This window comes from Pteropus vampyrus, unplaced genomic scaffold (genome assembly GCF_000151845.1).
Source record: "Pteropus vampyrus isolate Shadow unplaced genomic scaffold, Pvam_2.0 Scaffold59, whole genome shotgun sequence".
NCBI classification, from domain to species: domain Eukaryota; kingdom Metazoa; phylum Chordata; class Mammalia; order Chiroptera; family Pteropodidae; genus Pteropus; species Pteropus vampyrus.
This window is the reverse complement of record NW_011888840.1, coordinates 5,887,729-5,901,566: the sequence shown is the minus strand read 5'-3', so window position 1 is coordinate 5,901,566 and position 13,838 is coordinate 5,887,729. Positions and strand designations below refer to the sequence as shown.

Genomic DNA, 13,838 nt, shown 5'->3' with positions numbered 1-13,838 from the left:
TATGTAGTTGGTGTTTTTTAACAAAGCTGTATTAAGTCAATAAACACCCACTTTCCCCATTTCTCCTCCCTGCATCCTTCCCTTTTCAAATTCCAGCAGGAGCGAGGGAGCTCTCACACAAGCCAGTAAGTCCCAGAATTATGTAAAACTATAGTCATTCTCATCAAACAAGATCTTACCATTGGAAACGCGTCCCAAAGCTTCAGCAATGTGGTTTCTTGGCAAGAGCCGAAAACGATGGAAGCAGCAGAAACCTGGGAGAAGTCACAGATGGGATGTTCCTTATGCTCAGCATCCTTCTTCAGGACACAGGACTCACCAAGGGGATGACAGAGACTTCATAAAAGCTTTATGAGCCATGGTAGAGTACAAAGGCTGAGTCACAGTCGCCTCCGTAAATACCAGCTGTTTCTACCAGCTCTCTACTAAGGACAGAAAACCAGGTCAGATTTCTTTCTGTGTCTACCAGGACTTGAGAAGCCCTAACAAGTTATGCTTCTTCATTATGATTCATTCAGACCCTGCTGACAAGCGGGGAATTATCCAGAGTTAGCATCCACCCAAACTAGCGACTTCTTAGAAAAATGTGCTTGAATTTTAAGCCACAGCAGCTGGTTATGCCCCACTTAATGCTCACAGGTTGACACGTCTTCACCTGTGCCCCCGCCTGCCTCTTCTCCATTCCCCTGCCAACACCACCATCTAACCTTGCTCCCAAGGAAAAAAAGGCTTCTTTCTGAAACCAGAATCCAGTGTCGTTGGGAAGCACAAAAGCTCATAGATCAGAGCAGCCCAACAGTATGGAGCAATGCACTGGTATACACAGAATGGGCCAAGGTCACGTCGGGGCATCGCCCCGCTTAACCTTCTAGGGAGCTGAAGCCCCCAGGGAAGTTGGTCCCTCTGAGCAGATCGTTCCCTTCACCTTCTTTCCTGTATGCCAAGAAGTTCTAAAAAATAGGAAGTGTTGTCACAGATTTTTTTGAAAGTAGGTAAAGCCTTTTGGAAGGACAACTAGACCGTATTTATCAAAAGCCTTCAAAATGCATGCCCTTTAAATAAGAAAGGCCAAAGCTAGTGACTTATTTTATACTAACAATTTGGTATAAATATATAAAAGTTTAAGGATGTTTGTTCATCACAGTGCTGTTTTCAATGAGGAAACATTAGAAACTGCCTATACACCTACAAATAGGGATTTGGTTAAGAGTATTCTGGCATATTCACACTGCAATATTTAGCAATCATTCAAAATGCTATAAAAATCTGGTTGGAAGCTTATATTATTAAGTAAAGAAAAAAGATTTAAAAATAATCACTGGGGTAATATTGCATTTCTGTTCAAAAATATAACATATTAAAGTAGTCATATAGTCATAAGTATATATACCATAGATATGATAAAATCCTGCGGTGTGATGGTATAGCTTGGTTAGAACTAATCCCGCTGTGGTGATGGGATCGCCCTAAGTTTGAGCATTTCAGAAGTCAGGTAACTCTGAAGCTCTGAGCAGAAGGGAGGTCTTTTCTGAAGTGGGAGATCCTTCCTGCTGTCAGTCCCCCAGGAAAAAGGTGTCTCCTAGAAATCAGGCATTAAAAAAGAGAGATTCCCTTCCTGGATCCTTTTTCCCCTGGAGATCTCTTCAAAGTGTTTGAGACCTGTAACCTCTGAGTGTGGACTAGTCACGTAAGGGGACTGTCAAGGTGTTCCCAAAGCTGAATTCTGGGTCATTTCCTTTGTGCCATTCCTTAGGAAGTTGCAAAATCTTTTCTACTTTTGCTCTCTCCTGAGGAGCCAATAATAATGACAGCAATAACTACCATCTTTGAGGGCAGGTGCTTTGCATCCACTTCCTCCAGCCCTCCCCACAGCTGCGTGTGAGATGGCAGGGAGCATGCGTGTGCAGGGAGGAGGAGCTAACACTCCTGAGCATTAGGCTAAGCCAGACCCTCTCCTCAGGCCTCTGCTTAGATTCCCATCGAACGCTCACGACAACCTTTAGAAATAACGGTATCGCCTCCACTGTACCCCTGAGGAAACTGATGAGGGACAAGAGAGTGACAAGTAGCTTTCCCAAGGTCAGATTCAGGTAGTTCAGCCAGAGAAGCTCTAACTACTAAGTTCTCCTCCCAGATGACAGAAACACGAGGAGGTTTGTCCATATTCAGGCCAAAGTATTAAATCGGGAAGCAGAACAACACTGGAGGCCAACATGATGGTGACAGAAAGATTAAAAGGGCAGCCGCCTGCCTCAAAATGAAAGTCAAATCCCCCAGGGCCAGACAGATGCTGACACTGCCGGCTCTGCCCTTCGCTACCCTGCTGCCCCCAAGACTCTCCATCCAATGTTAACTTTAGGGCACCTGCTCTCCATTTTATTGAGAGGCTGTGTTCTATACAGCAACAGGAGAGGAAGCCTAGATCTCCCTGTGAGATGTGTTTGTTCGGTCCACCTAACACATTGCGCTGACCCAAGAGCAGAGTGGGTGCTGACGTTACAAGGCTAAGATGCTCCCAGACACAGGAGATGTATCAAAAGACTGTAAATTACGGACCGTGGCAGACATGTGAACTAGGTCTCCAGAACACAGAGCAGAGAACTCTTGACTCCACAGGGAAGAGGAGGGCGTGCCGAGCAAAGGCCACGACACTCTCATCTGTCACAGGCTGGCAGGCATCATTCCTGGCATGCCTTCAGGTACTCTCATGGGCTTCACGCCACTGAGCCCTACTGTTGGAACAAGCTAAGACATGTGAGGCAGAAATCTCAAAGGGGACCCTCCGAGACCACCGAGAGAGATCCATGCAGTCACCTTCAGCTGTTTCTCTCTCCCGTCTATCAGAGCAGTGACAGTAGGCAAAGTGGCTGAAGGGACTTGAATGAGCCCGAACCATGGACTGAGGCTGCCTTAAGACTCAGTACAATAGTTCTCCCCTTCATTTTATGATCTCTTCTAAAAGCTCCTTCAGCTGGATATATACACACAAACATACACACAGACCGCACTCACGTACACTCACACACACTCATGCACGTGCATAGACTCTCCTGAAGCAAATTTTATTTAAAAATATTTGAGTGCAATGACCTGTGGGTCTATTGAACTTGAAATACCACAGCAGCAATTTTCCTTTCAAAGCCAAGATCAGATTCAAGTCAATACTGACAGCCCGGATGCTGTGTCACTAAGTAAGAATTTCATGTAGACTGTGTCAAATTGAGCCCAGCACGCAACTGATCCATAATCATGCATTCAGCCTTTTGGCTCCAGCCACTGTGATGTCTGTCCTAGAACTGTGTCAGGAGCTAATGGCAGAAAAAGCGGCAGTGTCATTCTGCTCGATTGGGCAATCAGTACGACTTCTTCCAATGAAGCAAGCAGGCAGGGAAGCTGCAGCGGACCTCCCTGGGGCTGTTAGGGGTCTTGTGCCCAGGAACTATCTTGCACAGGATAAATATAGCTGAAGTTGCCTAACTTCCCAGCCTGGTCTAATTAGTAAACACCTTCAAAGGGATCAAGCTGACTTTTGAGACAAAGTCTGCCATGTGCAGCAAAGGTGGGCAAATAAATATCTAAAGGGCACATCTGTGTAGGTGGAACAGAGAGGAAAAAACAGATTAGAAACAGGCATGAGTTAACTTTGGGACCTCTGTTGTGTAATTGTCCTTGCCCTTGCCCTTGCCCTTGCCCTCCACGGGCCAAATCTGTCCTTTCTCCAGGGTTCCATGGGACCTGGCTCACTAGACACTTAGCCACCAATCTCCAGAAAGAACTATGCTAAGACATGAACTCAATCCGATCATAGTCCCGGTCACTCAATACCATGATTGTTTTGGATGTTAGAACCAAATGGGATCTTTTAAAGGGTCTAGAACAGAACAGTGCTGTTCAGAACCACACAAGTGACGGCTCATGTTATAGTGGTGGTTGTTTTAATCCAGCAAGAATTTAATCTAAAGTACTGACTCTCCAGTGACGGCATTTCAGGCAACACCAGCCATTACCGACTCACCTCTGCAGTAGACCAGTCCTGTCTACAGCACTCTTCGTGACTCTTCACGCCTTTTCAGTGGCTTGAGGCCAGTTATCACTTAGCTCCTTACAACACTGTGCTGGAGTAGCAACTAACAAGACCTCCAGGGTCACGAAGAAGGCTTCGAAAGAATCAAAGTATGGTGCGCACATAAGCTACAATCAGTTCCAACTCCAACATTAACCCTCTAAGAGAACCTGGAGCAGAAGCGTCCTCATAACTGGATTTAAACCTATGAGCCATACTTGGAACTGAAGTTCAGTTCTCTGGAGTGGATCACATGGGAAGAACAATATGAGCTTCTTAATGTATTTGATTGCACGTGTCCCAGGGGAGGTGGGGGTGGGTGGAGAATACCATTCATGGAGCACCAGTCACAGAAGAAGCTGGGCCTCAAGCACATCAGATAGGCCACTGTACACACCTGAGTCTTTTTGTTTTGTGTTTGTTATTTATTGCTTTAGATTTGGTTTTTCTGCTGTACCATGTACATGATCATTCATTCAGCAAAAAACTGTAAAATACTTGAAGGCAAGAATGTTATCTTCTTCCCGCTGTGTTCACAAGTCACAGCTGAGTATTGGAGCCACATTCGTTTATTCATTCATTCATTCATCCATTCATTCAAAACATATTTATCAGACATTAGGGATACAGCAGTAAATAAGACCAAAAAGGTACTGGTTATCATGAAAGTTACATTTTAGCTGACGGAGACAATCAATCAATCAAGAAGCATGCTAATGAAGGCAGGCAGGAAGGAAGGAAAAAAGGGAAGACGGGAGGAATGAAGAAAAATCAAAAGTTATGAATGCAATGCAGAAAACTGGAATTGGAAGATGTGATAGAGAGAGGCAAGGTGACACCATGGATTGGGTACTCAGGACAGGATTCTAGAAGGAGATGACCTTTAAGCTGAGGTCTGAATGACAAGGAGGAGGAAGCCATAGAAAATCAAAAGGAAGAGATTGTAGCCAAGGAGACGGCGAAAGCCCTGAAGTGAGAATGAGGTTTAAGGGTTCAAAGAACTGAGAAAAGGCCAGCGTGGCTTCAGCAGGTCAGTGAGTGAAGAAGAGTTACACAAGATGATGCCACAGGGGCGGGCAGAAGCCAGGTGACATGGGTTTTGTAAGCCAGGGTTAGACTCATTCATCAAATATTTGTTGAATGAATAAATGCAGTGGCCTTGGAACACTAAGGGAATGTAAGTACCAACTGCCATTCAGGAGCTTACAGTTGCTTCAGAAAGATGAAATCCACATCCATTCATTCAAGAAATAATTTCTGAGGCCCTAGAGTGTACCAGGTACAAGGGTGGAAAGAGAGGATACCAGGGCGAGAAAGCCATGCCTTCCTCCAGCTCACAATTTTAAGGAGAGACAAGACCACAGTACAGAGCAGTGAGTCGTTTAATTTGAGGAAATGCTATGTGAGCACATGGAAAAAAATCTATCTCGGCCTGAAAAAAAGTCAAGGAAAAAGTTAAGACAGTATATGAATTAAAAAGTCAAGGAGAAAATTAAAACAGCCAAGATGAAGAGTCCAGAGATGAGTTGGTCCCTTTAGGCTTGAAATGTCAGGGAAATTTTCCATAGAGAAAACTGGACTTGAGCTGGATCTTTAGGAATGAGTAAAACCTGGGAGGTAAGAGGAAGGTTCCAGGCTGAAAAACAAATGTACACAGATTTGAATCAAAAGTCAACACCTAAATGGGGCATTCGAAGCTCCACACAGCATCTTTTCCTTCTAGCCGACATGTTCTCTGTACACGTGTACCCTTCCACATTCGTCCTCCCTCTGTGCTGAAACACAATTTTAATTATCTGTTAACCATTCCCCAAATTGCTTTGCATTTTAGTCACTCTGAAACAAAAGTCTGGTCCTCATTCTCTGTAAGAAGACCATGCACAGCTTCCCAATGGTTGACCACCCCATGGAGAGAGATCTCCTAATGATCCCCATTCTCAGTAAGACCGTGCACAGCTTCCTAATGGCTGACTACCCCATGGACAGAAATCTCCTAATTGCACCATGTGTTTCACTTGGGGCCAGTCCCTTTCCTTGACAGAGAGATGACTCCTTAACTGCTACGGTCTGCTTCCTCGATGCATTATTCCTTAATCCTACTTTTAATCACGGAACTATTTCGGGCAGTTATTACTGGGTAGGAATCAATATCAAAACCCCAGGAGCACATAACATTAAGCGTGAATTGCTCACTCATGAATACATGGGCTGGCTGGAAAGGTCCTGTCACATGCCTCAGGTGGTGGGGCGGCACTGCTCCATGTGCTTCTCTGGGATCATTACGGTGATGGCAAAAATACAGGAGAGTGGGTCTACTATGGGCACTCTGCAACTTCTGCCTACATTTTATTGGCCCAATGTCATCTAAGCCCAAGGTCAAAGAGAATCCTCAAGAGGAGACTACCTTCTGCCCACCATAAGGTCATGGCAAGAACAGATACAATGGGATAAAAGTTGGAGCCAATTATTCAATCCACCACATAAGTTACGAGGAATTCACCCCACTTCTCCCACTTCTCAGAAGGCAGAGCTCGTGTTCCTGTACATGTCCTTACTTTCCGGGTTAAGCTTCAACTTCTTATCCACCGAGTTTTCAGAACCCTTCTCCTCACCCTGACCTCACCACATTCCAGTCTGTTAACTTTTCTAGTTAATTTTAGCGATCAGAAGCAGTCGCGGTACTATCTTCCAGTATGAATTTGCCAGGGTAGGACAGTGGCTGTTGGTTAAGATTTGATGCCTAATAAAACACTCTCAAAGTTAGCTCACGATTCTGTGGGTCAGATAGGGTACTCATCTGGTCTGGGCTGGGTGTGGTTAAACTGATCTGTGCTCACTCATGTGTTTGCAATCAGCTGGCTGATCGGCTAAATGTCGGTTGGTCTAGAATGGCCGCTCTCCACATTGTCTGTCTTCCTCCAGATAGTTAGCCAGGACTTCCTCTCATGTCTGTATCTGAGGTCCAAGAGTTCAAGAATGAAGGCTGTATGCTTGAGGGACAGTTTCAGAATGGCACAATATCCCTTCTGCCACATTCTGTTGGCCAAAGCAAATCACAGGGCGACCCCAAAATCAAGAAGCAGGGAAAGAGCCTCTACCTAATATGTGAAAAGCTACAAAGTACTTTGGTCATTTCTGCAATCTCCCCTTACAAGGGTATTCTGTATCACCTGTCCATGAATGCATGAAATGTAGCCAGGCTTACTACCTTGGGTCTGGCCTACGCCACACTGCTGACTTAAGAGTTAGTCAATGAACAACCTCAGACTTTGAGCTATGAACTGTTGTCAAGCAAATCTGTATTACATTTGTATATATGCTGTCCATCTAAACCAAAGTATAAGCCTTTGTATTCCATTTCATCTTCATTTTATCAGCCAACCTTGATTCTTCCATATTCCTTCTTAATATAACCGTTTGCATACCTTTTTAAAGAAGTTGCCAAATTCCGAACAATATCTTTGCATACTTCCTTACCATATCTGGTGTAAGCAACCAGTTGTGGTCAAGTTGGTTCTAACGACAGTTTAAGGACAGGATGATCACATTTTCTAACAGAGCTGTATATTCTATGGCAACCATCACAGTGCTGGACACACAATTGGTTCTTGGTTACCACATAAAGCCACACAAGAAGGAATCAATATTCAATGTAACACAATTCCAATGAGGTAAATCAATGGCTCTTCCCTTCCTTATTCAGTAAAATCATTTTTTTAAAATGAAATATTACATGGAAATACAACATGAAAACCAGACAAACATGAGACTACTTTTGCTGGAAGACAGTACATTCATGAAGCTCGTCCTACTCAAATTCTCCAATCCCAATCTCCCCTAAGTTATCTGAGTACTCACTGGAGACCATAAAACAAAATTTGAAAACCACTGAATAAATCCAATTCTTTCAAACTTTGATAAAGTTGATCCTCTACAAGCAATGCATTCTCATGGTGACCCAGAGCAGATACACACACAGATAACTGAAACAACTGTTTCTTAACACTATTGTGTTGTTGTACCCTAAGTGCAATACACTATGTTTTCTATTCTACTCATTTCATTTTGAAGTGCTGGTCATGAACTACTAAATTGATTTTACAATGCATTAAACTGGTCATGCCCCACAGTTAGAAATCAATGGATTAGACGACCTCTTGAAGAAGTCTTTCAATGTTCGAACTATTGGCTTATGGTTCTATAGCTTCTATACTCTCAATTTCCATGGTTTATTCTCAGGAATGAGGAGAGGCTGGTGAGGAGCACCACCAAACAGTGGACGCTAAGTTCTAGATAATGATGATCCCCAGAAAATGGAGACCATGTAACCTTGTGGGCAGTAATATAATTAGTAGATGAGACTTATGAGAAGAGTTTCCCATAGAGTCAGATTACCTAAATAAAATCTCGGTTGTGCCAATTATAACAGAGAGAAACAGGGAGGGGAGGGGAGGGGGGAGAGGGGGAGGGAGAGGGAGAGGGAGAAGGAGAGGGAGGGAGAAGAGGGACGGAAAGTCAGAGAGAGTGCGTGAGGGAGGGCAAGGGACAGAGGGTCGAGAGGGAAAGGAAAAAGGAGAGAGAGAACTATCCTGATAACATCTAGCAAACAAGAGTACTTTGAAAGCAACTGTTCATATTTTGAAAATGACTGAACATTCAAGTTGTGTAAGAAACAGCCAACCACAGACAAATCTCGTTGGTTACCTCAGCTATGATTCAGTGCTCTAAAATGCAGAGTCCTACCAAGATGTCCCAGCAACATGAAGTCATAAAAATCATCACTCTTGGGGGGGTGTGTGTGTGTGTGTGTGTGTGTGTGTGTGTGTGTGTGTGTGTGTGTGTGTGTGTGTGTGTGTGTTGCATTTACTTGGCTCAGCAAACACAGTTGTCTTCTGGGTGCCATGGAATGTGTTGGGGTCAAATGATAATTAAGGCAAGTCTCTACCATCAAGGAACCTATAATCAATCAATATCCCAAACTCACTGCCCGCCTTCCGTTGGACACTCACCATGTAGCACAGTTTTCACACTGTGCCAAGTGTATCACAGACATCACATCGCCCAGTCCTCAGCAACCTGATCGCACAGATTTTGTTATTCCCATTTCAGAGTTGAGAATCCTGACGTCACGTAATTGTTAAGAGAGAGAGCAAGAATGTGAACCCAGATCTCTCTATTGAAGCCTGAGTCCTCTGCCACTTCCCAGTCCTACTCCCATGGCTTAAAAGGTAGAGATAAAGATCAGCATATAGAAAATAAAATACCAACAATATGGCTCCTTTTTGTTGTATATCTTAATGAGCTGGGGTGGGGGTTAAGAACATGGGCTTTGGACTTGGCTAGACCTGGCCTCAAATTCTTGCTCTACCACTTAATAACTCTAAAGTACAGAGAGAAAGTCACATGGGTATATAATACAAGGTTCTGTAAATGTGTGTGTGCGTGCGTGCACACACACACGCACACAGGCACCCCACCATAGAGACTCAGTACTGAAAGGTACCTTAGAGAACATCCAATTCAATCTCCCTACTTTTTACTTGAGAAAGCCAACACTGGGTGGTGAGAAAACCAGAGATTTCCTGCCTGAGGTCCCACAGGGAAGGAGAAATAGTCATCGTTAGAACGGGGGGCATCAGACCTTCCAGCTCAGAGCCCCACTCCGGTCCACCTCTCTCTATAAATGTGCCCAAGTTTTCAAATGGTTGGTTACTCCTCAAATCAAAGGAAATGTCTGGCCCAGATAAAGCAGATTGCTACAGAAGAAGAAAGTCCATCTCATTCCGAGATTTTCCTGTCCGCTCATTTGCTAAGGTCACAAGAAGGGCAGGGGAATGCTCTCATGACGTGACTCCTGGCTCTCCACACCCAAGAATGCAGGAGGACTTAAATAAATCAGACTGCAGACAAGAAATCAGACAGGCTCTCCCACAGGCTCTGTGCTTTCTTTCCCTAGTGGATGCCATCAGCTGTCCTGTTGCTAAGAGACCAAACTGGGTGGGAAAAGCCAGTAGTCATATTTTTCAAACTTATCTGCAAAACCAGTTGTACCTTCTCCCTCCAGGGGTTCAGCTTTCTTAAGAACAGGATATGACAACCAGGCTGATGGACAGGGTGAGAGTACATTTTTTCAAGAAACGGACTGAGCTTTTCCTGGACATTCAGTGTCATGCAGCAGAGTCCTCGGTGCTGCCAATTACAGGTTTGATGCAATGTTTGGGAAAGAGCCTCTGAGTACACATGACTCAACAAAATACTGATTAGCATTCCCATCTCTTGAGAAGTTGTACTTATCAGCACCAACAAGTGCCGTGGGGTGGGTGAGAGTGCCGGGCTGCATTTGTCATCAGAGAATTTAAAAGTAATTTAAAAAAACAAGCAGGGGTTGTGGGGAGGTGAGTATTTGAATCACTCCGGGACTTTCCTTTTCAGCTGCATTCCAATCGGACAGAACTAAACCTGGCAGAGTCATTCCATTGCTCAATGTCAAAAACATTCGCCTGGAATGTGGGACATGTGAACTTGGACACCCCCTGAAGCTTCCCTGTGTGGCCCAGCTTACAGCATGCGTCCACTATAAACACACTCATCATGAGAGCAGAGGCAGAGCCTAGGGCTGAGGTTAACAGGGAGGTGGCACATTTGACATAAAAGAAGGCAGGGACACAAAAGGTGAGCTCTAGAAAGTATTCCACCCCCAGGGTCTTTGTAGAGGCTCGCAATATACTCTGATGAACCAAACAGAGATGGAAAATGAGCCCTTGAGAACAGACTGGTGGATTTTTTCGCTCTTAGAAGAAAGCAAGAATGTGAATTAACTTTCTCCTCTGGTTGGTACTTGGCAATTCGAGGCAGGGAAAATAAAAAACAAAACCCTACTACAATCCCTATTTCCGAAGAACTCTAAGAGCAATATACATGGACATCCAATTTCTTATTGTACTTCCTGCCCAGGGACCCCCTCCAACCTAGGCTTAAAGAGTCAGGGTAGCAATCTTTGTCACACTAGTATACATGACTCAGCGTAACCCAAGAAACCCATTTAAACCTTGCAGCATGTTCCAGAGTTCAGTGCCCCAGTCAACAAAGAACTAACCGTTGGCAGAGCACTTTTGGGTAACCATGCAGAAATCATGTCACCCCCCTCTCCACCTCTAAAACCAGCAGAGAAGAAAGGAGGGCATCACAGGTGCTGTGCCATCAACAACAAAGAACAATGGAGTCAAGTGCAGGATGCTATGTGCGAGGGTCGGGATACAGAAGTTCTAGAAAATGAAAACACCTAACCTAAATCGAATTCTTACAGTGAACAAGCAGATGTTAAAAACTTCATAGCTTTGTCTTATCTGATTTTCACGACAGCCCATAAGGTATCTACAATACCTTTTTAGATTTACCAATCCTTAGGACACACACTAGTGAAAACAGCCTTGGAAGTCCCTACTCTACGGAGGGTGAAACTTACTTCTAAAAGCATGATGCTGCTTCAGGCCAGCTCTCACCGATGATGCGCTCTCACGCAGAACAGCAATTAGCTGAAATCATCCCGAGCCACTGTCGTCCTTCATCCTTCATTGCCCATCTGGGTTTGCAGTTTTGTCTACCAAAAAGACACTTAGAGTAGCAAGGGAAAAGGCTATTCAGAGAAGATTCTAGAATAAGGTTAAGTGTGTCTTTTTGGAAGACTGAGAAGTGGGCAAGAGATTATACAGCCACGGAGAGTGAGACCAAAGGCAGGGTGTCCGAGTTGAGGTTACTGTCCTTGGAACCCCTGAAGCTGGGAGGAGAAGGTGGAGGTGGAGGCGTTGAGAGACGCGACTGTGACGACACGGACTTCGGGGCAGATCCCGTAACTGTTCGGATTAGGAACCGGCTGTGTGACATGAGCGTTTGACTTATGGAAGCATCAGGATGTAGAGTTCTGGACGTCAGCCACTCTGCTCCTCCTTCAGTCTCATAAAACTTGTGTAACCTCATGAAAGTCATGTCTCCCTCGTGGCCCTGAAGAGCTGCACCAAGTGATGGCATTAAATGCCACGGTTATGATTTCTACAGAGGCATTCATAAGTTACCAAGACAGGATTTGATCATACTGACATACTGTCAATAGGTAATGAGTCGCACTGATATCTAGATTTGTATTTTGAGAAAACAGTAGTAAAAGAGTGTGTCCGATTCTCTCTTGCATGGTCCAGAACATAAAAAAAATAATGCTGTCCTCACAGCAGATGTCCCTTAAACAGAAAAATGCTTTTTCACAGGCTGAAGATCATGGTGATCTCTGCCAAGTCAAACTTTAATACTGTTTACCGGGCCTTTAGGAAAATTGCCAAAGGAAAACTGTCAGCATTAGATTCCTAGCACCCAGCAAAGTGCAAAGCACATAGCAGTAGTTAAATAAATCTCTGCTGAGTAAATCGGTGGCTCAACGGAACTTGACTTTGACAGAGCAAAAGGAGAACTTTCTCTAATGAACATTTAGGTTTGTCCATATAGGAGAACGTGAGGGGTCAATCAGTCTGGGCCATGACTGTCACACCCACCATCTTGCCCACTCCTCCCGTGTTTCTTATGTTGAACGATGCTGCTTCCCTTCCAGGAAATGCCCTCCCCCCACATTTGCCTGGCAAACTCCTATTCCTACTTGGAAACTCTTCTCAAATATCTACTCTGCTCAAAGCCTGTCCCTGCTCCAGTTCTATGAATAACTGGCCACTTCCTCTTTTGTGCCTACACTGATACATAGCACAGTACCTGGCAAATAGAATCACCTGAATACATTGTGATTAATGAGAAAAAAAATAAGTAAATGGTTGGTAAAAACACAGATGATTGGAGTAAGGAAGGAAGGCACTGGGGATTCTTAGTTAGAATCGTATTCTGCAGTAAATGTCTTAAGGTAGGTGGGAAGAGAAGAACTATAACATTAAAATCCATGTAGCTTTTGTTGTACCCCAAAATTCCAAGAACGTTTGAGTAAACCCCAATAACATTTTCTAACACTGAGGATGCAAAAGGAGCATTAATGTCAATATCACCCTGTAAATGTTAACCATTTTAAAGCACAAGGTCCAACATCACCCCTGAAGAACTTCCACCCACTCTCAAAAAGTAGAGAAAGCAGAAGCAGCTGCCTTTCTCCTTTGGAGACAGCATGTTTTAAAATAATATTGGTCATTTTCCTAAGTACCTTTGACTCATGCAATTTGTCATTCAGACACATATTTCTGGGCCTGTCCCATTTCCCCTTGGAAGAGGAAGAATCGCTCTAGCCCAAGGGACCAAATCAAGACCAGGAGACAGATCTGGCCTAAAGTAATATTCTCCAAAGCAGAAACTCAAGGACATGAGTTAGAAGCCACGGCCGCAAAGCAAAGCTAGAATGGCAAGAGGCTTCCCAACCATTTCCAAGTTCAGGAGGCTTCTGGCTTCATTTGCATCCACCCTGGGCAGGAATGCTATGCAGAAACCATTAAGACGGTGGAGCCTATTCTTCTCCTCTGTTCAGCCAGCGCTGTATTTTCCCCATGAAAGTCGTGTGGACAGTCAAGCCGCAGAACACACGAAGCACTGGCGAGGAAGTCTGTGTGTCTGACTTTGCATGTTTCAAATCCCTATGAAAATGTCTAGAAAGGTACATGGGGGAACTTTTCACCGGTTATCTCTGGAAATGTGAATGAGACTGGAGGTTGATTAAAAGGAATTTTTACTATTTCCTCTATAAGCTTCTGGGTAGTTTGAATTTTTCACTACAAACACATGTTATGAGATTTTT

At 44.2% G+C, this 13,838-nt stretch overlaps 1 protein-coding gene across 32 annotated transcripts in view; it reads right to left on the bottom strand.

Moving 5' to 3' along the window:
* The window catches only part of LOC105292562, a 713,386-nt gene that overhangs the window by 402,219 nt on the left and 297,329 nt on the right, over positions 1-13,838 (bottom strand). Inside the window, exon 14 of one of the 32 annotated variants that reach the window (XR_002780499.1) lies at positions 11,529-11,663. The exons of the other annotated variants lie outside the window; for them this stretch is intronic. The gene's annotated coding sequence lies outside the window, so the exon portion shown is untranslated. The remainder of the gene's footprint in view (positions 1-11,528; positions 11,664-13,838) is intronic. 32 annotated transcript variants of the gene reach the window in all.